This window comes from Pan paniscus, chromosome Y (genome assembly GCF_029289425.2).
Source record: "Pan paniscus chromosome Y, NHGRI_mPanPan1-v2.0_pri, whole genome shotgun sequence".
Classification (NCBI taxonomy): Eukaryota; Metazoa; Chordata; class Mammalia; order Primates; family Hominidae; genus Pan; species Pan paniscus.
Window position 1 is genome coordinate 41,123,208 of NC_073273.2, and position 26,112 is coordinate 41,149,319.

Below are 26,112 nucleotides of genomic sequence, written 5' to 3' on the forward strand. Positions count from 1 at the left end.
ACCACCATGCCTGACTAATATTTATATTTTCAGTAGAGATCTGGTTTTGCCATGTTGGCCAGGTTGGTCTCAAACTCCTGAGCTCAAGTGATCTGCTGGGATTACAGGCATGAGCCATCACACCCAGACAACTTTGAATCTTTTTAACTGAGCAGTTTCTCCTTGAATATATCTCCAGATTTGCTGTGACTCTCATTCAATTGGCTGTCACATCCTTTTGGTTTTATTTTTCAAAGAGCTTGTACATCTTGTTCCTCCCTGGGTCTGCATCCTAGTGCCTGAGATGAGAACCACAGTCGTCCAGGACCTAACCACTTGGGTTTTATGTCCTTTCAGCCTTCTCTGAATATCTGCACTATCAAAATAATCATGATGCTGTCCAATGTAAGAGGATGAGTAAAACCCAGGAAAATTAAAATTGGAGACTTCTGACCTAGGAGTCCTAATGCTTTGAATGGTTTTTCTATGAAAATCTTTATTCTGATGCATAAAAATAACCACCCATGGCTCTGCAATTCACATGGGTTGTAATTTTAAAAACAAACAATAGCAGCAAGCTGAATGTTCACAAATCAGTGACTTGAGTGGATTCTCTTGGCTGCATCCATATTATGGGATGCTGTTTGTTTGCATGAAGTGTTAAGGAGTATTTACATGCATGGAGACAGGAACACATCTATGGTGTGTCAATAAAAATAGTGGGCTGCCTGTAATCCCAGCTACTTGGGAGGCTGAGGCAGGATAATTGTTTGAACCTGGGTGGCAGAGGTTGCCGTGAGAAAAGATCATGTGACTGCACTCCAGCCTTGGTGACAGAGTGAGACTCCACCTGAAAAAAAAAAAATAGTGGGCTGCTAAATACTTTTTATTGTATTTTATTATATTTTTTAGGGTTTTGTTTTGTTTTGTTTTTTGTTTTTTGTTTTTTTGCCACAGAGCCTCGACCAGGCTGAAGTGCAGTGGCACAATCTTGGGTCACTACAACGACCACTTCCTGGATTCAAGCAATTCTCCTGCCTCAGTCCCCCAAATAGGTGGGATTACAGGCATGTGCCACCATGTGTGGGCTAATTTTTGTATTTTTTGCAGAGACGTTGCCATGTTGTCCAGGCTGGTCTCAAACTTCCGACCTCAAGTGATCCACCTGCCTCTGTCTCCTGAAGTGCTGGGATTACCAGCATGAGCCACTTCGCGTGGCCCATTTATTTTATTAAAAAATAAAATGTGGAAGGAATTCAAACAATGGAGAGTGATTATCTCAAAGGAGGTGGTTATAGAAAATGTTCATGTTTTATTGCTAATATCTGTTTATATTTTGTTCACAATTTATATCTTCTTTTTTAGCAATCACATTCACACACAATATAATGAGTGTACTGGACACACAAATTCATTACTGGGAATCCAAGGGTCATCCTGTGTGGGCCCATGTGACCTTCTCAAGGGATGCCCTACTTATGTTCTTGAGCTTGCAAATCCACCACTATACTTGCTAACTACTTCCAAAATATGCCTTGGATTTTGAAATGCTTGCTTTTTTATATGAAGTCCTCAAGATCTAAGGTGGCCTCTGCAGCCTTTAATTGCCTTGAACAGCTTGCCTCAGCACCCCTTCCTGTGCCTATGGCCATATAAAAAAGCTGCATGGCTAGCTCATGGACACAGCACCACTTGAAAGGTCAGTGTGACCTGAAGGGCAGGCTCTGCATCTTCTGCAGGAGTCACCTACATAATCAGGTAGGACCTGGCCATGTCTTTCTACCAATGTAGACCTCTTTCCAGAAGCGTCCTGTGTGATTATTTGTATTGTCTCAGCACACTAAATGGCATTCAATGAATTTCTGTTATAGAATGTACCATGTTACACAAAGGTCATTTGCTTTGTAATTGCTGTCAGAGTTATTGATTCAATGGATTCAGTCTGACACCTTTGGGGTGTAATCTATTGTAAGGCCTCAAACATGTTATTTAAGATTTCAAAGCCCAGCTTTCTTTACATGTGAAAAAAGGAGAATAGTAGTACTCACATAGAAAGCTGAGGAGCTCAACTGGACAATGTACAAGAAACAGCATTGTGCCTCATGTGGAATATGTTCAAAAATGGTTGCCAAGGCAGGCAGTTCACCTGAGGTCAGGAGCTCAAGGCCTGCCTGGCGAACATGGTGAAACCCAATCTCTACTAAAAAGGCAAAAATTAGTTGGGTGTGGTGGTGCATGCCTGTAACCCCAGCTACTCGGGGATCTGATGCATGAGAATCACTTGGACCTGGGAGGAGAAATTGTAGTGTGCGGAGATCATGCCATTGCATTCCAGCCTGAGTGACAAGAAAAAAGACTCCATCTCAAAAAGCAAACAAAAAATAGCTGCCTACTAGCCTGCTTCCATGAAGATCAGAAGCCATGCTCTTTAGTTTTGCTTCACCTGCATACATGAGGAACAAATAAATGTTCTTCAAATACATTAAACGAGTCCAAAGGGTAAAATCGACTGCTGGTCAAATTAGACTCTGACTTCAAAATTTTGCAAATGGTAAAGAGATATTATGTGTTCTCTGATGGTATTTTAAAGAATGAACTAGATACCATTTATTAGTGAATAATTTTGCATAAAGGGGGGATGTATTTATTCAGCCTGCTCTGTGTTTAGCCACTATGTGTTTAAAGTCAAAAGAGAAAGACAAGACAAAAAACATACCATAGCTTTTACATACACTATGAAATTTATGAAAAATTCTCATTCAACAAACATGTATGAAGTAGCCATAATCATCCAAGCAATATGCTAAACCTGGGGGAAAATGTTGCCACAGTTGAGTGCATTTCCATATATACTTTGAAAAGTTACAGAAAATTTTTTTTCATTTATATTTCCATTTGTTTTTAATGAGAGTATTTTAAAACACTTGAATTGAAAGTAAGTTTTCACCATCAAAGTATGGAGATAAAACACATATAAAAGGCACTGTAAAATACATATAAGAAAAAGACTTTTACATTATATTAGATTAATTAAAATTCATATTAAATGAATGAAATACTAGATAAAATATCACATATATTAGACAAATTAGAAGTTAGTTGTAATCACATACAGTAGCAAAGTAAATATGACAGCATAAAAAAGAGCTAAAATCCCAGTGGAATGTTTAGTTTCATTAATAGAAAGGTTATTGAAGAAGACAGACAATATTTTCTAGAATTAAGGAAGGGTAAATTATGCATATATTGTACCTTAAGCTATACACTAAAATTGTCCTACTGGCTTGCTGCTTTAACCACACTCTCTGTCTCTTTAAGTTCTTACTTATTTATACTATTTTTATACATTGTAACATTAAGGTTTTGTAAAGTCTTTGCCATTTTTCTTTTTGAAGATGGCTACCTCATAACGCTCATCTTCCTGTTAATGGTCAGCCACTACCTGGGATGCCTTTTCTAAGCCAGAAGACAGCAACTTTTCTTACAAGACCTGAAATGTTGGCTTAATTTTCAGGCTGTATCAGAGAAATTGGTGCAATTCTATTTGCACTAAGTGCAATTTTTTTTTTCTCTAAGCAGGAGGGATGTTTGATCTGAGAGCAGTTACAGTGTCTTATTATATCTCTTACTGTACTAAAGTTTGTTATTATAATTGCCAAGGATTTCTCATTTTTGATAACTCTGTCTCGGTGTTGCATGGAAGTCTTTATTCACTAACAGATTTAAATATCTCGGGCTAAGATAGCTCTCTGACAATTAATGTACAAAAGCAAAAACATTAAATGGATCACATACCAGAGCAGCTATGGTCAAACTTAGTGTTGTTCTAAAAACTAGATTTTAAGCAACTATCACAGTAACAATTCTCCACTTTATCTCAATTTTCCAACTTTTATCACACTCAATTTTATAAGCTCCACACACAAACTTTTATAGGCTTCAACAAAGCAGTTCTCCAGGGTAATATATATATTGTTTGCTTGTTGAATGTATATATGTATGTATACATATATACTATATATATGTTTTATATTTGAAACACTGCATCATGAGTAGACAGCACACGGAGGCTATGTTGGTCATGACTCTTGTGTTTTACAAAATATAATTAACCTTATATTATCCCCCAAGGCAAAAGAATGATAATAAAGAGTTGAAGTTAATTGTTGGGAAAAAAGCACAGGTTTTTATTTGTTGTTGTTTGTTTTTGTTAATATTTCTGTTTGTTTTTTGCTTTTGTTTTTGTTTTTGAGGCAGAGTCTCGCATGATTGCCCAGGCTGGAGTGCAGTGGCATGAGCTCAGCTCACTGCACCTCTACCTCCCAGGTTCATGTCATTCTCCTGCCTCAGTCTCCTGAGTAGCTGGCACTACAGGCGCCTGCCACCATGCCCAGCTAAATTTTTGTGTGTGTGTATTTTTAGTAAAGACGGGGTTTCACCGTGTTAGTCAGGATAGTCTCAATCTCCTAACTTCTTGATCCTCTCGCCTTGGCCTCCCAGGTAGCTGGGATTACAGGCGTGAGCCACCACACCTGACCACAGGTTTTAATATAACAAAATGAAATTGAGATAAAATACTTAGCAGGCATTTGAGATTATTCCATGGGTTCATTTAACAGGTCTTCATGAATGCTCAAAATATGCTAGTCATGTTTTGTCCTTAGTGTTGAAGACACAGACAATGAACAATACAAACAGGATCTTTGATATCAGGAGATTCACCCTCCAGCATGGAGAGACAAATTGTTTACAAGCAAAGGTTAAATAATGTGATGTATGTGTTTCTTAGTTGTTGCCATAACATACACAAACTTGGTGGCTTAACCCAACACATACTTAGTATCTGATAGTTTTGGAAATCAGAGGTCTAAAATGCTTCTTCAGTGCTGGTACCTTCTGCAGCGTACAATTGTGGAACTATTTCCTTGTTTCTCCCACCTTTTAGAGGCTTCCAACACATGGACCCCTCTTCCACGTTAATAGCCAGCAGCACAGCACCTTAATCTCTATTTGACCTCTGTTTCACCTGCAGATCTTCTATTGTTTCAAAGTTTCAGTTTCTGTTTTATAAGGATATTTCTATTACATTGAGCTCACCTAGATACTTGAGGATGCTGTCCCCATCTTAAAGTGTTTTATCACGTCACTTAAGACCTTCTTGCCACAAAACGTAGGATGTGAACATACATAGGGGTTTGTTATTCTGTCCTCTACAGCAGGGATCCCCAATCCCCAGGCTATGGTCCAGTACTGGACCAGATACAACCAACACACGTTAGATATTTCACTCTTCACAAACATGTATCCAAGTCTAACATGAACATACGTCAGAACAACCATTGAATCCCCACTCCTACCACACATTCACATCTTGTATTACCACCAAAGCCTGGTCCATGGCCTTTTAGGAACTGGGTCAGCAGGAGGGGAGTTTCAGGCAACCTAGCAAAGCTTCCTCTGTATTTACAGCCAATCCCCATCACCCAAATGACTGCCTGAGCTCCATCTCCTGTTAGTTAAGTGGTGGCATTATATTCTCATAGGAGCGGAAATCCTATTGAGAACTGCACATGCAAGGGATGTAGGTTGTGTGCTTATTGATGAGAATGTAATTCCTAGTGATTTGAGGTGGAACATTTTCACCCAGAAACCATCCAACGACATGGGAAAATTGACTTATGTGAAACCAGTCCCTGATGTCAAAAATGTTCAGGAGTGCTGCTCTATAGGGCGCTTGCCTAACAATTGAGTTGGGAGATATTTATATATATTCAAGATGCAAGTCAATTCTCTGCTCTGTTAGTTACAAATGTTTTGTCTGAATCTGAAGCTTTTTGTCTGAGTTCTTCGTGGTGCCTCGAAGTCCTCGTAATCAATACATTCTCTTACAGTTCTTGTATTTTGTGTTCTATGTAAGAAAACTTTTCATAAGCCTAGCTGGCAAAGATTTGCTCCTATATTTTCTTCTAAACAAAGCCTCTCTGGAAAGGTAGAAATGGAAGGAAATGATGACAGGGAAGCAGCCACAAGATGTTAAGAGGGAAACATTCCTGAAAATAATTATAAGTTTCAAAGTTCCAAAAGGAACTTTAAAGGGTGAGGAGAACAGAAGGATTCCCAGTGTAACTGACTCATCATGACTAAGGAAATGTGAAAGAATGGTATTACAGTGGTAGGCATAAGTGACTTCACACTTGGAAAAGTGACTAAAATGTTGGAATTTATTATAAAACAATGACAAGACATAAGAATGGGAAGATAGCAGTATGTGATAGAATTTATGGTTTTGTGAAGTCCATAAGAGCCACTGATGGATGTGACTGCAGGAGGCTGCCTTTGGAAGAAGTCCACTGCAGTCATCCAGGAGCAAGTTGGTTCTGGCTTTCGGTGAGAGGCAGTCAGGGTGGAAAAAATTCAACAACATCTGGACACATGTTGTCAGGGTGCTTCAGGCTTTGGTGGTAATACCAGACATGAATATTTGGTAGGAGTGGGGATTCGATAGTTGTTCTGATGTGGGTTCATGTTACATTTGGATAGATGTTTGTGAAGAGTGCAATATCCAAAGTGCATCAGTTGTAACCAGGTTATTGAAATTGTGTAGGTGCTCTTGGGATGGGGATGTATCTTCCGGGATTTTCAGCCTGAGTTACACATGCATTCAAGAGTCCTAGAACTGTGGCTAGATGACTGAAACCTAGTTCTTTTCTAACTGCACCCTAGGCTTTTACTCATTCTGTGATCCCCATACATGGAAGAGGTTACTAAAGCTCATTCTTTCTATGACATGAACAAAATTATGAATGTGGAAGAGCTTCAGGCATTATAAAGTACCATGGAAATGTGAGATGCTATTATTATCTTGTGCAGGAAAATACTTATTAATGGCTCAGTGGTAGTGATGATTAAGAAAAAACTTTAATAGCAAGTTGTGTTTATATTGCCTTTTGGCCTAAACACAACATCCTCATTGCTGAAGTAGGGGTAATTTAAGTGCTTTTCTATCCAAAAAGACATGTCAAACAAGATCATATATGGTAAGTTTAATATATTTTATATACATATAATATATATTATATATAATATATGTATTATACTTAACAAGATCACACATGTTAAGTATATATACTTATTATATATTATTTAATCATATATTATAATATATAAATTATAACATATATAGTTTATGTTTAAAATTATATTTTATATATTACATATAATATAGCATAAACTAGATATAATAATTACATATACTATATGATATGCATCATATACAAATTTATATTATGTTCTATATATAAAATATTATATACATATATACAATACATATTATATTATATTTTATATATTATATGTAAAATAATTATATACTTATGGTATATAATGTATTCTATAAAATTATATATTATATAAAATTTATATTTAAATTATGTTATATATTATATACCATATATAGTGTGTATTATATATAATAATTTCATATTATATAATGAAGTATATATAATTATACATTATATTTTATATATGATATATATTTTTATAGAATATACAATTTTATATATTATATATAATATGTAATATATAAAATATATTTCCATAATATGAAATATATTTTATATATAATATAATGTATAATATATAATTACATATATAATTTATATTTAAAATTATAGATAATTAATATATACTATATATTTATATAATATGAATATATGTGTATGATATATAATATAGTTTTATATGTAATTTTTTATAATTATATCTGATTATATATTATACTTACTCTATGTGACCTTATATATAATGTGATCTTACATATTATCTCTATACATGTTAGAAATTTGTGTGTCTAAAATGATTTCCAGGAACCACCATAGGCTTATTTCATTATCACTGCAACAGTCTCAAGTTCAGAAAGAGTTAAAAATAGAGATTCAAATGAAAACATGTTCACTTTTTCCCACGATGCTTCAACCTTTTAATGACCTTAAGCTGCTTCTCACTGTATGACTCAGCGGCATAGCAAATGAATCAGAGAGAGAGAGAGAGAGAGTGAACGAGAGCCAGAGAGAGAGTGAGAGATACAGAGGGGAGATGAACAGAGAGAGAGCGCTCTCCACGTATCTCCAAGCACAGGTGCATTCCTTTATTTTTTGAACACATATTCATTAAGCACTCTTCTTAGTCCTGCAAGTTGTTTGTGGGTAAGCGAGGGCGATCTCTCCAAGTCCTTATGGCACCGACAGCCTGGGAAGGCTGTACTATCTCGGGATATATCCACATAACCTTGGGTAGTCTGTAAAATTTTAAATTGCATAGGCTCCACAGTCGACTTCCAAATCAGAATGTCTGGTGGTATGATCCAGGAGTAGGCATGAAAACTGAAAAGTTATTTGTATGCATATTCATAATTTGGGGAACAGTGCTTTGGGCAGATTTGTTGGGCAGCTGTAGCTACACAATGTTAGGCTTTTAAGAATAAACTTAACATGGCCCAAGTAGTATTTTCTAGATTCAGGAGTGAAGGGTACCACCACACATAATGGAAGTATCTGTCTTTAGGGAGGCAGTCAGGCTTTGCTGTGTTAATCTTAATATCATCAGTGAAGCTGACAGCCACTGCAGAAAGAAAGAACAAGGAACAATCATTGCCATCTTCTCCTTTTATCTCCAACTTCATAACTGCTCTTCATCAATAATCAGAAGAAAAAGAGAAAAGCTTTCTCTTTCTGGAAATAAAAATCCCAGAATCAAATGTTTCTCTCTCTCTCTTTTTTTTTTTTTTTTTGGTTCATCTGACAGAAATTGTGAAGTCAAATTTATGCTCAACTTCAGTATTTGAACGTCTTTGTTCATTTTGCTTCACTGTGTTGGATATGGCCTCTTATTTTTGGAAAATATAAACAAACAAAAAACAAACTAAAAAAAACAGGAGGAATAAATTATAATGTATACCTGATTTCTCTCTCCTGGCACCATGTGAAGAAGGACATGTTTGCTTCTCTTTCTGCCATGATTGAAAGTTTCTGGAAGCCTTCCCAGCCTTGCAGAACTGTGAGTCAATTAAACCTCTTTCTTTTATAAATTAGCCAGTCTCAGGCAGTTCTTTTGGCAGTGTGAGAACAGACTCACACACTTAACTTAATTTGGGGTTTCACAAAATAATGATTTTCTTATACTATTGTTATTTCTGCATATATTATCTGGAATTTTACTTGTAATCATCAATTTTTTAGTTATTGTGAAATTCAGTATTTATTCCAAATGTAGGAAAAATCATAATTTTTATTGATCAAGATCCAGGAAAACGTGATCATTGCCTAGTAATATTAACAGTGAGTTTTATTCTGGGTATCATGATGAATATATGCATTTTAATGTCTTTATCATTTTAAATCCAGTACACATATTATTCTTACAGATGTTCTAATTGTCCCTTGTAGCTGATTAGAGTTTTCTTCCACTTGACATTTGGATTTTGTGTTTATATTGTTTCTTTGTTTTAGATATACATACACATACACATATACATATACTGCATATGTCTCTCTCGATAGATATGTTCTATCTGTAGAGAGAATGTGTATATAAAAATATATTTATATTTATGATACATATAATATATATTACATTTATATATAAATTATATATAATATGTAAGTATGTATAAAATATATATACTTATATATAGCAAGAGAATGTTTCCTAATCATGTCTTTAGAGAGACAAAGAAAAAATATATATATAGAGAGAATATATCTTTACATCTCTAACCTATCTATCTAACTATCTATCTATCTATCTAGCAACTATCAATCTCACAGGTTTCCCCTCTTCTCCTGTCCCCAAAGTGCTTGGAGGCAATTTGTACAGAGGATATATGTATGTATATAAATCAAATTATCAAAAATGACTTCCTTTAGTTAAAACATTTTTCTTGCAAAGAAGAAATATCCACCAGGCAAGGATTACTGATTTACTGATTTTATCTTAATGATAGCATAAAAAGAACTGGCTCCAAATATGTTTATCAGCCTTTCAATTACTCTAGCTCTTCCTTCACTGTTGTTGCCTTCCCTAATGTATTCCTGGGTCCTGCGTCCTATTGTTTTACCCTCTCCTGTCTGCCACAGTTCTTTAAACTTCTGGTTCAACTATCACCTGTCATGAGGGGCTCTCATGGCAGTAAGTGTCCCATTACTTTCATCCATAATCAGATGATATTATATCCTCGAATTTAATACACTACAAAGGAGTAACAAAGCTCCACAATGGATCTACATAGTGATGGGCTGGAAGTCAGGGCAGGGAAAATGTAGTGGGTTTGCTCTCTGGAACTCATACAAGTCTTTGGTTAAAAATTCATATGACAATCAAAGACACCCAGAGGAATTCTAATAGATCCTTCATTATCCTAATTGTCATTAAGAATTAGTTAATATTTTGGTTTCTGTAGTTATAGCTATCATATATGATGATAGATGAACTATGTGACATTCAAAACCAAAATATTAGGAAATTGTCCCTGAAATATTTGGATTTTTTTTAGAAATAGATGAAAGGTGCTTAGAAAGATTTTGACAAGTGATGAATTAATAAGGATGTATGTGGTGTTTCCTCAGTAATTTTCTTAATGGGTATATTAGCTAACAATAACTGATGAGGTCTGTGGGAATGAAAAAAGCTATCCAATAGCTAAGTATTTCACCATTTCTCAATCCTCTTCAGTGCAAAGTCTGGGGGGTGGTAGAAGTACAGATTTATTTGATGGGTTGGGAAAAATACTAAAAAATCAAGAAAAAGATTTATGCTTCTTTTGAGATGGTGAATAGAAGAGAATGCTGCTTCCTCCATGAAAATCTACATTTGAGAAACTACAGAGGCTAAGAAAATGAAGGCATCGATCTACTGAAAGAGCAATAACAGAACATAAAAGCAGTAAACTATAAGCCATTCTGCGGAGAGTACAACCTGAAGAATCATGTATATATGGCGGATGGGGGTGGCTAAACCTTCTGGCAGAGGGTGGAAGTGGTAACACAACGATGCCAGTTTGAAAGAAAAATCTTAGGTTCACTCTTGTCTCTTAGCAAAAATGTCTTGAGTTAATCATTATCTAATCTCCCTTCCATCTTCTCTTCTCCATACAACATAGAACTCTACAGCAGCCATCGAGTAGTAGGATTTCGGTAAGCCTAGGGGAAACTCAGATGCATTGAGGAGTCGGCTAAAAACGTACAGGGCCACCAGTCACTCATGGCCACAATGGGCTTTTCCTGCTTCAGCCCCTTCCCCTCCATGCCCCCAGAAAGGATGTTAAAGAGGCTGCCTCTTTGTAATGCCAGTTCATTTAGAGTTTAAAGGCACATTTCAAATAAGAAGCCTTCCTTGCAGGTTTTCAGTGCACCAGAGTAACCTAAAAGTGATTTTTGAGTGTTAATCTTGTAAAATAAACATAGACTTGGGCCTGGCCTTAAGTCATATCAAATCCACAATTACGAACAGGTTGATGGTTGAGTTTTCACCCACCTAAGGAGAATACAAGCTAAATGTTTTTTTTAAAAAGTTATATACCTGAATATTTAAAAAAGTTACCAAACTCTATCTCTCTCAACAGATGAAAACTCTTCTACATAAGATATAATTATTGGAACAGATCAATGAAGAAATTACAAAAGATAAAATAATACACTTGATCACCTAAGGTAATATATTTCAAATAGTAGATTATAATAAGAATTAAAAGATAACTTGGTAAATATAGTAAGTATGGAATAAGTAATAGTAAAGATGAACAAGAACATAATAGTTAAGATAAATCTTAGAACAGAGAGAATTGAAGAACAAATTACTGAATTGGAAGATCAGATGGAAGAACATTCATAGGAAACACCAGGAAAGAATAAAGGAGAGAAAGGCAGTTTTGGTAGATATATCAATAATAGGTAAGAGAGAAAAAAACAGAAAGAACTAAGTTGATGAATGAATGAAAATATGCTTAAAACAGACAAACAGAACAAAAACTTTATTTTGAATGAGCTCATAGAGTGCCCCGAGTTCATATATTGCTATGAAATTCAAGGACGTCAAAGACAAATACAAAATTATAATAGCCTTCAGAGAAAAAAATAGCTGAGTTATGAATGAGTAAGAATCAGACTGACATTAAACTTTCCAGTGATAGCACAGAACATCTGCAGATACAGTAGTGATATTTGAAAGTTGGAAGAAAAATAACTGTGAATTTAAATTTTTTGTTTAGAAACAAATAGTATAGGCAAAGTAAAAACAAAAAATTGATCAAAAAGGGACTCAAACATTTTGCTAAACAAAAGTTCAACGACTCAAAAATATTTTTGAGAAAACATCTATCAAAGAATATGAGTATTTTGATAAGAATTGTGGAAAATATATGAAATGCAGGGACAATCAAAAATTTATAATTTATATTTGGCTAAAATGGGTAAAAAAGAATGCAACAATTATACATAGATAACAGCCCAGAACTTAAATTCTAGGAACTATCTACTTAAATGGCATTCAGTGGTGGAACTAAAAGGAGATGCATGTTTGAAAAATGTTTGTCTTGTTAGAGGACTGCTACAGAAATTATCAGATCTGTCAACAAATTCCTTGATGTATTCTATATATTTTTGATTTTCATATAGAAATGGGACACAATTGGTATAAACCAATAGTATGTTGCTAAATTTATAAAAACAACTGGGAAGGGCCAGGTGCAGTGGCTCAGGCCTGCAATCCCAGCAGTTTGGGAGGCCGAGGCCGGCAGATCACGAGGTCAGGAGATCGAGACCATCCTGGCTAACATGGTGAAACTCCGTCTCTACTAAAAATGCTAAAAATTAGCCGGGCATGGTGGCAGGCACCTGTAGTCCCAGGTACTCGGGAGGCTGAGGCAGGAGAATAGCGTGGACCCGGGAGATAGAGCTTGCAGTGAGCTGAGATCGCGCCACCGCACTCCAGCCTGGGGGACAGAACAAGACTCCGCCTTAAAAACAAAAACAAAAACAAAAACTGGGAAAATAAATAGCAGTATCTGTGCTCAGTTATGATCAACAACAGTAGTAAGAACAAAAAATAGAATATAGTTTTAAATCCAGTAGAAGTATATCTATTAAATGACAGGTGGAAACTGATGTTTTCAAAGACAAAATATACAGTTATATTATGCTTATTCTGAAGTAACTAAATTGAACATATCAAACAAGATGGCAAACTAAGCCTTAGTAAAATTAATATTCAACAAACATAAATGTTTTGAACTCATAAATTAAAAATTCCAGACAATCACACGTTTGTAACAAAACCAAAGATGAAAAATGCAACCAATTTGAGACAAATTTTAAGCCAAAAGATATAGAAAGACTAAAATTATTCAAGAGTAGTAAAAGATATGCAAGCATAAGTAAGACCAAAAAATTATGATGTGAAAATCCCAATAGCTCAAAAATTAGAACCTAAGAAAATAATATTATAGGAAGGAAAAAACTGTTTATGCTCTTTGACCAAAATTCGCCATGTGCACAACTTCCAGCCTATAGCAACTACAAGTCTACTCTCTGTTTCTGTGAGTTTGACTTCTTTAGATTTCACATTTCATCATGCAGTGTTTGTTTTTATGTGCCTGGCTCATTTCACTTCACATAATGTCCTTCAGGTACATCTGTGTTGTCACCAATTACATGATTTCTTTCTTTCTTTTTTTTTTTTTTTTTTTTTTTTAGATGGAGCCTCGCAGTGGCGCCATCACGGCTCACTGCAAGCTCCGCCTCCTGGGTTCACGCCATTCTCCTGCCTCAGCCTCCCACGTAGCTGGGACTACAGGTGCCCGCCACCACGCCGGGCTATTTTTTTTGTATTTTTAGTAGACACGGGGTTTCACTGTGTTAGCTAGGATGGTCTCGATCTCCTGAACTCGTGATCCGCCCGCCTCGGCCTCCCAAAGTGCTGGGATTACAGGCGTGAGCCACCGCGTCCGGCCTATTTCTTCTTTACTACTTTTTTAAGGCTGAAGAGTCGTTCATTGTGTGTACTTATATACTCACAATATACAACTCAAGTATAATACATGTTGAAAATATTATGTTAATCTTGACAAAAAACAGAGAAAAACCCCTTGTTAAAAGCAGATAAGAAATCTGTAATAATCTAACGATGTTGTAGGACGGAAATCAAGCTTCTCTAAGACTCAAATGATCAAGAAATAGGAATTCACCCTATGGATCTAATATGGTAAAATCAGAAGTTAGTGCAAATACTTAGATTTTTAAAATCTACATGTTGTAACAGATTCATCCCTCCAGCCCCCAGAGAGGAATACAGCCCTGCCAGTCTCTTGATTTCACCTATGGAAGACCTTAAGAAGAGGACCAAGCTAGGCTCCACTGCACCAAGAATTCTGACCTTTAGAACCATGACATACTACATGGTTGCTCTTTTACATTACTACATTTCTCATAATTTGTTACAATAGTTTAACAAAATGTATACAGACAACAGACAAATGAAAAAAGAGAACATAATAAAGTGTTAACAGACAGGTACAGGCAAACATGTTGTTATTAATATATATAAGAAATCAATATGTAATAAAGCCCACAAATCAAGCAGGAAATCAAAGATGTTTTTAACTACATCAAAGACATCATCTGTCCAAGGTGGACTGAATAGCAAGTCTACCACCTATTAATTAAGGAATTTTTTATATGAACTCTCCCAGAGAACAGAAATGTTTTCTTACTAGTTCTACACAGCTGCTATTAAGTTGAGGCTAAAACCAGAGAAGCCTAACATAAGGAAAATTACAGCCTATCCAATTTAGTACAGAGATCCAAAAATGATTAATATATAACAACAAATACAAAAATGATATTAAAGAGTATATTGAATATCAAACTAGCTTGATATTAGAAAGTTAACTTATTTAATTTACTACATGAACAAATTAAACACAAAGCAAGGAAAATATTAAAAGATGAAAAAAATTACCTCTAATGAATTTATGGTTTTATGTTATCAAATTAAGGAAATAAACATTTATTTATCTGAAAAAGATAGTTTATTTATATCCTACTCCAAATATTATACATAATGATAAAACATTAGAAGACTTCTGTCTGGCTGGATGCAGTGGCTCATACCTGTGATCCCAGAACTTTTGGAGGCTGAGGTAGGCAGATCACCTCAGGTCAGGAAATCGAGACCAGCCTGGCCAACATGGTGAAAGCCCATCTCTACTGAAAATACAAAAATTTGCCAGGCATGGTAGTGAACACCTGTAGTGGCAGCTACTCAGGGGGCTGAGGCATGAGAATCACTTGAACCCAGGAAGCAGAGGTTGCAGTGAGACAAGATCATGCCGCTGCACTCCAGCCAGGGCAACAGAGTAAGACTGTCTCAAAATAAAATTTTTTTTTAAACTCTTTTTGTCTAAAGACAGAACAAGTCAAAGATAGCTAATTTCATTTCTATTCAACTTTGGACTCAGTACAGTGAACGTAAGAACAAGAAACTTTCATATGGTTCTTGGATAAATAAAACTGTTAAACCACTTAAATAGTTCTTGACATCAGGATGCATATCTAAATATGGATATAAAATATAGTCCAGTAAATCTATTTCTAGGTAGAGAAACTTCATTTTTTTTCAACAAGATATGCACAGAATACTAACAGTTGAACTGTTTACATAAGGCCAATTCAAATACCCAGCTTCTGAAAAAGTTAAATATCTTGTGGAATAACCATAGGGTGTGGTTTCTCATATCAGTGAACATAAATGAACTACAGCTCCAAGCATTTTTATGGTTGAATATCAAAAACATACCATTCAATGAAAAAGGAAATGCTAGGTCAAGAAAAACACAGAATGACATTTATAAAAGAACAAAAGCAGATGACAATATATTCTTTAGGTTAAGCTGGTAGTGCTAATTTTGTAGAAATAAAATTTAGTAAAAGAAGGAAATAATGAATTGGTTTCAGAAAGATGGTTACCCTTTGGGCAGGTTTAAAGAAATACAATTTACAATAGGAATTAAAGGGAATCCAAAAATCTCCATCATGTTCTAATTTAAATTCAAGCTGTACATAGAAAGATGTTCATTTAATTATTCACATCCATATCATGAAGCATTCTCTAATAAGATAACAAAAATAAAAGATTACAATTGTCTATGGAAGTTGAAAATAGAACTGCACAAAACAGCTTGAGGCATAAAAAATGATACATTCTTGGAGTAATTTTAGGTCAAATCCAGCTGTTTAACAACTTCTAACTTTTTTTTTTTTTTTTTTTTGAGATGGGGTCTCGCTCTGTCACCCAGACTGCGGGGAAGCAGCGTGATCTCTGCTCACTGCAAGGTCCACCTCCCGGGTTCAGGCCATTCTTCTGACTCAGCCTCCTGAGCAACTGGGATTACAGGAGTGCACCACCACCCCCGGCTATATATTTTTTTTTCTCTGTTTGTTTTTTTAGTAGAGTCAAGGTTTCACCGTGTTAGCCAGGGTGGTCTCGATTTCCTGACCTTGTGATCTGCCCGTCTCGGCCTCCCAAACTGCTGGGATTACAGGCGTGAGCCACTGTGCCCTGCTAACAATTTTCTCACTCTATATTTTCTAATACTATGAAATCAATGAATTAAGTTTGTGGTCTAAGTACCAGTAGACATTAAAATAATTGTTTGTCTGGAATGAAGAAAATTATACGTATTCTAATTTGTCCTAGTCTTGTGCCAAATGAAATCTTTCCTTAACTGGAGCAAATTAAATAATTAAATCTCAATATTTATAAAGCCATTTTATTAAAATGATTTTTAAAACTAATGTTCTACCATTCTCAGTTGCCATGACTGTAGAAATTATTACAGATTGTAAATTTTACCAGTCGTCTCCAGAGAGGAATGAATATGTAGGGGATGTTTTGCAAGAAAGTTCCTGGCTACCTCCCCTGAGGGTTCTGATGTATTGGCTATGTTACTGGAATTGCTATGTAGTAATTATTCGAATTGCAAGCACAGCTAAGAAACCCAATAAAGCTTCTAAAGGAGTTCCCTCATGTATGCAAAACTATTTTAACAGTGACACATATTTATTATTTTAACACAGAGAAGCAAAACTCATCTTTGAAAGAGAACTGCCTTTCAAAGAATTATTTGTTAAATCATGAATGGCGGAGGGTGAAATCCAAAGAAAAGAAGAGATCGTGAATTTCCTATAGCTCATTGTGGATTTGCTGAGTTGAGATTTGAAGCATTCAGAAGAAAAGTTTATGTTAGGATAGCCAAAAGGTCATCAGCAAAAGGGCTAGATGTTGATTTTAGAAGGTTTATTTTCCTATTTTTCCCATATGAGAATATGCCTCCAAATTTCTCCTTAAATCCTCAGTTAAATCTAATGAACACACACACACACACACACACACACACACACACACACACACACACACTCTTCTACATGTAGTTGAATTTTTTTTTTTTTTGAGACAGGATCAGTTTCCTGGGCTGGAGTGCAATGGTGCAATCATAGCTCACAGCAGCCTTGACATCCTGGGATTAGGGATCCTCCCACCTCAAGCCTCCTGAGTAGCTGGGACTACAGGCATGTGCTACCACACTGAGCTAATTTTTTTTTTCTTTTTGTAGAGACAGGCTTTAGTCAGGTTGCCCAGGAGGGGCTCGAACTCTTAGGCTCAAGCGATCCTCTCACCTTGGCTCCCAAAGCGCTGGGATTACAACCGTGAGCCACCATGCCTGGCCTTGAGTGGATTTCTGAATTGAGAAGTGGCCCAGTCTCTCATGTTGGTATTCCAAGTGAAAAACACATCATCCACAAAGGACATTAGATAAAACTGGCAACAAAAATAACCACCTTAATTAACCTGAGTCCTCACCTATCCTCTGTGAGTAATAGGAAAACATGTCTGGGCAGGAGTTTGGACTTCCAGAGTGACTGAAGTTCAGATTTGAGTCCAGGATACTTCTTATCTACATCCATTATGACAACGTCCATTCCATAGGCAGGGATTCCATAGGTAGGGATCTGGGAAGTTTTGCTTACGGCTGCCTCCAGGGGCCTAAAATGGTCCCTGGTGCACTTCTGGAGCAAGTAAGTACTGGTTGAATAAATGCATTTTCAGAGACAGGGAAACCTACATTATCTCTACATAATACAATTTTGTGGCTGGAAATATCACAAGTCCAGCCACATGTATTTCACCTTGAAGTCTGTACAAACAGAAATTGAGGATGAATGTTTTAACATCTTGCTCTCAAATAGTTGCATCTTTTTTTCCCAAAAAATATATTGGAGAGTTTCTTCAAGTCTGTGGTGTCCACCATGACTGAAGGCCTGCAAACTCTGCATCTACCAAACAGGACCGAGACACTCAAATCCCCAAGTTCAGAATAGGTATAGGTTTTGTGTTCAGATTTGTAAGTGGGTAGGGTAAGGGTTTGGGTTCCTATTCAGGTTTGGGTAACAATTCTGGTCAAGAATGATGTTGAGTGTGTGTTTGGATTTTAGTCCAGGCTGGGATCTCACAGTCAGGAGTCAAGGAGCAAAACACAGAGGGTTAAAGATCAAAGATCAAGGGTTAGGATGGGTTTCAGGTATTGATAAAGGTTCATGTTAGGATTTGGCTTAAGTTCAATTTGGGGTATGGTTAGATCACTAATTGAATGTCAGGGTAGGAGCACAAGTCAATATTATGATCAAGGGATTATATTCATTATTAGGGACAATGGTCAAAGGTCAGGATTAGGATCAAAGTCTGTGGGTTAGAGAATTTGGTAGATGCCTTCAGTGTTCAAATCAGGGGTCAAGAGTCAAGGGTTACTGGCAAAAGTCAAGGGTGAGTTCAAAATTTTACATTAAAGTTAAAGCAGGTGTTGGGTTGGGTTTGCTTTTGAGTTTAAATTTAGATTCATTTTCAAGGTTGCGTAGAATTAGGTTTCATATCCAGTCATTAGTTAGGGTCCAGATTAAAATTTGGGTTCAAGTTCTCATTCTCTGTTCAGGGTCATGGGTCAGCTCAATGATCAAGAAGCAATGGTCAAAGGCCACAGGTTAGTTTTAAGGTTTCAATTTCTGTTAGGGTCAGTATTAGGTTTAGAGGTAAAACACTACTGAGACCCTTGTCACTTTCATCTTTATGACTGAAAATCATAACCAGAAAAACACATGAAGAAGTGAACACTTAACAATCTAGGCATATTTTTAGGAAACATAACTGTTGAAAGATATCTTCAACATGGCTTGGGAATATTTTTAGCACAAAAGATATTAGAGAATGGGAGCTTTATAATATAGTAATTTAGTCAATGTACTTAATGGAATTTGGATGTCATGACCTCTTTGTAGTTAAGAGTGTACATTAATATTAACTCTGGATAATACCCTTCTGATATACAGAGATTATGCATGTTTATATTTGTGTGTGTGTGTGTGTGTACTTCTCACACCATTGACGTTGAAGCTTGGTTTTGCATTATCCAACCCACCCATGTAAAGACACTATTGGATATGGATGGATGCATGCTACAGATTTAGCCACCTCTGTGAATGGGAAACTTATAGATGGAAGATGGTTCCCAGAAGACGTTCCACCTGCATAGAGAAGGGAACAGAAAGAGGAGTACCTCAGCCACAGCATTCGGGGGCTTTGCAGGATGGAAATAGTCAGATAGGAAATTTGTAAATCACTGCATGTGAAGGGAGGAAGAATGCAAAAATATTTTATATAATAAACACTTAAATACTTACATTTGGGAGTGCAAAAATAGAGATATGGTGAAAAATCAAATCAGATGGAACACACACAAAGACACAGGTGCAGATGCACACACACACACACACACACACATATCTGTAGCTCCAAGTATTCTTTTTTATGGTTACTGTTAATGTGCACTCATAGGTACAAAGAGGACATGACATTTGAATTTTATCAAATAAATAGGCTTAATTACTATATTATAAAGTGCCATTCTCTGATTCCTTTTCTGCTTAAAAAGTGTTTTATAACCCTTCCCATTCTAAACTGAATTATTTTATTGCTCGTATCTTTCCATATTTCTGTCTTATAAAAATATGCATACGTCATTAAGCTTTTCCATTTTTATCCATCTTTCTAATTATGATTTCCAGTCATAATAAAGAAAAGAGATAAGGGTCTGCTGTAGTATTATCAGTTCCCAGTTATGTTCCAGAATTAAAGTAACACAAGGAAGAAAAAAAAATCAGGAAGAAAAACCTAAAATAATGTGGTTTATTTAGCAACACTAATTGTTCAGGATATGGTGTATCCACAAGTTCCCCTATTTTTAACTATCTGGAGGTTCTTTCTGTGAAGATGTTATTTTTTAAAGTATTTTCTGGACCTAAATGTCTTGCTAGAATAAGTTAGCATTTAAATACTGATGAAAGCCTAGACTCATCTGAGAAAGGGCAGGAATGTGTGTAAAAATACAAAATGTCATCTCATCACTTATGGTGCCTCAGTTCAGCCATCTGCAAGAAAAAGGAAGCTCTTAATGCACAAGGTGAAGGGATAAAATTATTTCTACATGTTGAGTCTTTTAAATTAAAAAGGACAAATAGGCTAGGCATAGTGGCTCACTTTGGGAGTCTGAGATGGAAGAACTGCTTGAGCCTAAAAGTTCTAAGACAAGCCTGAGCAAGATTCTGTATCAATGAAAAAAAATTAAAATTAACCATGGGTGGTGGCATGCACCTTTAGTCCCAGCTACTTGGGAAGCTGAGGTGGGAGGATCACATGAGCCAAGAAGGTCGAGGCTGCAGTGAGCTCTAATTGCACCACAGCACTCAAGCCTGGGTGACAGAGTGAGACCCTGTCTCAAAAAATGAAAATAAAAGTAAAAATAAATAGACAAATTATTTGTGGTGGGTACAAGCAACATCAGAGAGGAGTGGTTAATTCTCCACAATTATGTGCACTGCCACCTGAGGATTATTACTTGGACTTCAAAAGATCAGGAGAGGCTGGGCACAGTGGCTCATGCCTATAATTTCAGAACTTTGGTAGTCTGAGGCAGGTGGATCACCTGAGGTTAGGAGTTTGAGATCAGCCTGACCAACATGGCGAAACCTCATCTCTCCTAAAAATACAAAAATTAGCTAGGTGTGGTGGCACACTCCTGTAGTCCCAGCTACTCAGGAGGCTGAAACAGCAGAACTGCTTGAACCTGGGAGGTGGAGGTAGCACAGGGCCGAGATCATGTCACTTCACTCCAGTATGGGAGGGAAAACAAGGCTCTGTCTCAAAACAATAAAGAAAAAAAAAAAAAAAGAAAGGGCATGAAAATAATGGTGAGATCTTACTTAGATGAGCTTTCCCTGGAGGAGCTCCCTGGGTGAGTAAAGATGGAAGGCCATTGTTCTGAGTACTCAAACCCAGTTGTAAGGAGTCTGTCCACCCGGATGGGTGTGTGGTAAACAGAATTATAAAGACACCACTCAAGATTCTTATTCCCCTCGCTATTAAGTTAAACATATATCTAGGTACTGTTATGAATGGTCTTTGCAGATACAATTAAGGTTACTAGTCAGCTGATGTTAAGATAAGCTGATTATCCTAGAATAACCAAATGTGTCCAATACAATTGTATGATACTGAAAACCAAGAAAACAGTGACAGAACAATCAGGTCAGACAAGCCATATGACAAGGGAAAGGACAGAAGAGGTAGAAAAGGTAGTTGGAGAGATTCAGAACATTAAAAGCTGTGCTTTGAAGAATGAGGAAGGAGGCCAGGAGTCATGGAATGCTTCGATTCTCAAGAAGCCAAAATTTGCCCTCAGCCAATCAATAGCCTGCAAGGAAGCAGGACCCTCAACCTGATGGAACTGAATGTAGCCAACAACCCAGATGTTTCTGGAAGTGAATGCATCCCTGGAATATGGAGGAAGAAACACTACCCTGCTGCCAACACACTGAATTCAGCCTTGGTCGACAATGAAGAGAAACCATCCAAGCTACTCAGACTACAGAACTTCACAATGGCAATATAATAAATGTGTGTGTTTTAAGCCACTACAGGTGAGATAATTTGTTACAGAAACAACAAGAAATGCATACAAGAAGGACTTGCAGGCAGTGTGAATCCTCCGGATAAACTTGAGGTTGCAAAGGATGGGATTTGAAGAAACGAGGATTTGTAGAAAATGCTCAAAAATATGCTTACATGAAATTTGAGACTCTCAGTACTTTCAGGATGGTAAACTTGCCTTCTAAATTAAGAGATACTTTGAATTCAGAGTTACCATTTCTTCCTACCTCACTGTGCCCTCCTACTAGAATATCCATATTAACTGAGGATAAATAACAGGCCTATAGCAGCTTGCCATAATCATCTAAGGAGAAAATTTCCTCATTACTCTATGCCTAATCAGGAATCCTCAGACAATATATCTAAGAACTGAGATAGGCCAGGGAAGTTTGGGAGAAAAATGTAACTGTGGGTGCCATCTTCAACCATACAGTTTATAAATGCATGATTCTATATCTTCTCTACATGGTGGAGATAACCCAGAAGTTCAATAAAGAGACCCATCTGTTTTGGGGATACCATTTTGCCTCACCAGCCCTGGATCTGGAATGAACAGGGGTAGCTCAGATCACCTGGCTTGGACATGAAATTTCAGTTGTCTTATAATGCAAAAAGTTGTTGCCAGTCTAATCAGGAGTAGTAGGCTTCCCTAACTTCATACATAACTCACAAATGGTAGTATTCTAAAACCCTCCAAACAGTTGCAGCCCCTCTACTGGGAGCAGTGAGCAGCTTTATGCTCTAACAACTTGCATATCTGCCTAACCACCCCCAAACACTAAGCAGTGCTCTAGCACTGACATTCAGAATCAGTTCACTTCAAAGCACAAATAAATAGGGCATAAATGTCTACATCAATTAGAAGATACACAATTTAAGGCCAGGCATGGTGACTCATGCCTGTAATCTCAGCATTTTGGGAGGTCAAGGAAGGAGGACTGGTCGAGCCCAGGAGTTCAAAACCAGCATGGTCAAGAGAGCACGACTGTCTCTTAAAAAAAAGACAGTAAAAATAAAAAGTAGTCTGGCATGTGGCACATGCCTGTATTCCCAGCACTTTGGGGGGCCAAGACAGGAGGATTGCTTGAGCCTAGGAGGTTGAGGCTGCACTGTGCTATGATGGTGTCACTCCATTCTAGCCTGGGTGAAAGAGCAAAATGCTGTCTCAGAAATAAATAAATAAATAAATAAATAAATAAATAAATAAATAAATAAAGAAGGAAAAAGAGGAAGAAAGAGGAGAAGGTGGGGGAGAAAGAGAGTAAGGGGAAAGGGAAGAGGAGGAGGAAGAGGAGGAGGAGCAGGAGGAGGAAGAGGAGAAATGGTAATTAATGTACTACTCTTAACTTTGGAAACCTCTCATTAAGTAATGATAAATGCCAAGAAGAAAGAAAAATGGAAGCTCATAAGAAACGTGGAGGTTCTGCAGGAAGTCAAGTATGGAAGTAAAGGCTTTATGTGATTTCACAGCCATGTATTTATGTATTTATGTATATGCTGATAGTATATACATCAGGAATCAGGAAACAAGTATTCCTCTGAAATTCAGGAGATGCCCCATTGTAATTAATATACAGTTGCAACGAGAACACATCGACACATAGAGGAGAGTAACACACACTGAGACCTCCTTGAGGGTGGAAGGTGGGAGCAGGGAGAGTATCAGGAAAAATAACTAATGAGTACTCAGCTTAATACCTGGGTGATGAAATGACCTCTAGAAAACCCCATGATTCTGCAAAGCCACTTGCATTATATCCACCGCTGCTCCAAGCCAAGGTTGTACAAGCACACAGGCAGAATATTCCTTATGACTTCCATAGAACCGAGGGTTTATTTCTTCCAATGATGATTTTAAAAAATCTATCACAGCCATATGGAAAACGACGCTTCGGCCCATACTTACTGCTCATCAATATTACTCTAGATCTGGGTTCCTCAACCTCAGGAATATTGACACGTGTAGATGGAAGATTATTTAATGTGCTGGGCTATCCTATGCCTTGTGGGTGGCTTAACAGTATCTCTGGTCTCTGGCCTTGAAATGCGAGTGGTACTCACTCCTATAATCTAGCTGTGGCAGCCAATATTTTTTCCAGACCTTGACAAATACCTCCTGAAGTGAAAAGCATGTATCTTTGCAAAAATGTCCATAGTTCAGAACTGAAAAATTAGACATCTATGTATCTATTATATTTTAACTTTTTTTTCTTTTTTTCTTTTTCGTTCCGTTTTTAGCTCTTTGAGGAGTCACTATACTGCTTTCCACAATGATTGATTTAATTTACACTCTCTCCGATATTGTGTAAGTGTTCTCTTTTCTTTGCAACCTCACCAGCATCTGTTATTTTTTGACTTTTTTTTTTTTTTTTTTTTTTTTTTTTTGAGACGGAGTCTCGCTCTGTCGCCCAGGCTGGAGAGCAGCGGTGCGATCTCGGCTCACTGCAAGCTCCGCCTCCCGGGTTCACGCCATTCTCCTGCCTCAGCCTCCCAAGTAGCTGGGACTACAGGCAGCCGCCACAGCGCCCAGCTAATGTTTTGTATTTTTAGTAGAGACGGGGTTTCACCGTGTTAGCCAGTATGGTCTCGATCTCCTGACCTCGTGATTCGCTCGCCTGGCCTCCCAAATTGCTGGGATTACAGGCGTGAGCCACCGCGCCCGGACTTAACTGACTTCTCAAAAATTTACTTATCCTTTATTATCCATACTGGATACCATTACACAATTCAAATATTTTGTACAGTCTTTGTACACATCCTAAAGGAAAAATTAGATAACATGGCACCATTGTATGTAGAGATTCAAATAAGTACTTAGAGCTTCTACAGTTTATTTAGAAATCAAGTAATACACATAGGAAACAGAGAGGGGACTAAGACACACACAGAGAGCTATTATTAACCCATGTAATCAAAGTAATTTTATCTTGAATTTTAGCAGTGTTTTCTGAGGTGAAACCCAAGAAAACTGTCCATACATGTAGTGGATGCTGGTATTTTTTAAAACTTTTATTTTAGGTGCAAGGATATGTGTGCAGGTTTGTTATATAGGTAAACTACTGTCATAGCGGTTTGTTAAACAGATTATTTCATGGCACAGGTACTAAGACTAGTACACTGATACTTATTTTTCCTTATCCTCTCCCTCTCCCCACCCTCTGCCCTCTTATAGGTCACAATGTCTATTATGCTCTGCTCTGTGCCCATGTGTTTTCATCTTTAGCTCCCACTTGCAAGTGAGAAAAAGCAGTATTTGGTTCTCTGTTCCTGCATTTGTTGGCTAAGGATAATGGCCTGCAGCTTCATCCATGTTCCTGCAAAGGACATGATCTTGTTCTTTTTTATGGCTGCATATTATTCCATTATGTATATGTACCATATTTTCTTCAGTCTACACTGAGGGACATTTATGTTGATTCCATGTCTTAGCTATTGTGAATAGTGCTACAATAAACATATGCATGCATGTGTCTTTTTGATACAACAATTTCTAATTGTTTGGGTATATACACAGTTATGGGATTGCTGGGTTAAATGGTATTTCTGCTTTTAGCTCTTTAAGGAATTATCACACGGCATTCCACAATAGTTGAAACAATTTACACTCCCACCAACATGGTATAAGGATTTCCTATTCTCTACAACCTTGTCAGCATTGATAAAAGTAGCTTGTTTAGAATTAAAGAATCATGGGCATAAAGAAGTGTTTCCAGAGCATTTTCAAGTCACAAAACAAAATGCATGAAAGTTAGCAAATTTAGGGGAAAAGTGAACAAAGGTATTTTGTTTAGAATTAGTTAAAAAATTTACAAGGATAAAGGAATTTGTCCAGAGTGTTCAAGGTCTGAGGTAAAAAATGCATGCAAGTTCATGAAATTTTGAGGAAAAAAATTAATTCTGAAATTCTTCAAAGAAACAATATTAATTTCAAGTGATTTAGACTCTGGGGATGAATTGATAGTGGTGACAGAGGATCTGTGGCTTAGGCCAAGAAATAATATATATTTTGTGGGTGTAAAGACATTTTCAACAGAAATGACATTTTCC

The 26,112-nt window shown here is 36.8% G+C and overlaps 1 protein-coding gene and 1 long non-coding RNA gene across 12 annotated transcripts in view; one reads left to right on the plus strand and one right to left on the minus strand.

Moving 5' to 3' along the window:
• The window catches only part of LOC100994646 (neuroligin-4, Y-linked), a 293,763-nt gene that overhangs the window by 33,667 nt on the left and 233,984 nt on the right, over window positions 1-26,112 (minus strand). The gene's annotated exons all lie outside the window — the stretch shown is intronic.
• On the plus strand, window positions 6,338-19,371 carry LOC130541183 (uncharacterized). Its single transcript, XR_008955238.2, has 4 exons — window positions 6,338-6,366; window positions 8,965-9,033; window positions 11,597-11,684; window positions 16,301-19,371. It is a non-coding gene; the product is annotated as an uncharacterized LOC130541183 (long non-coding RNA).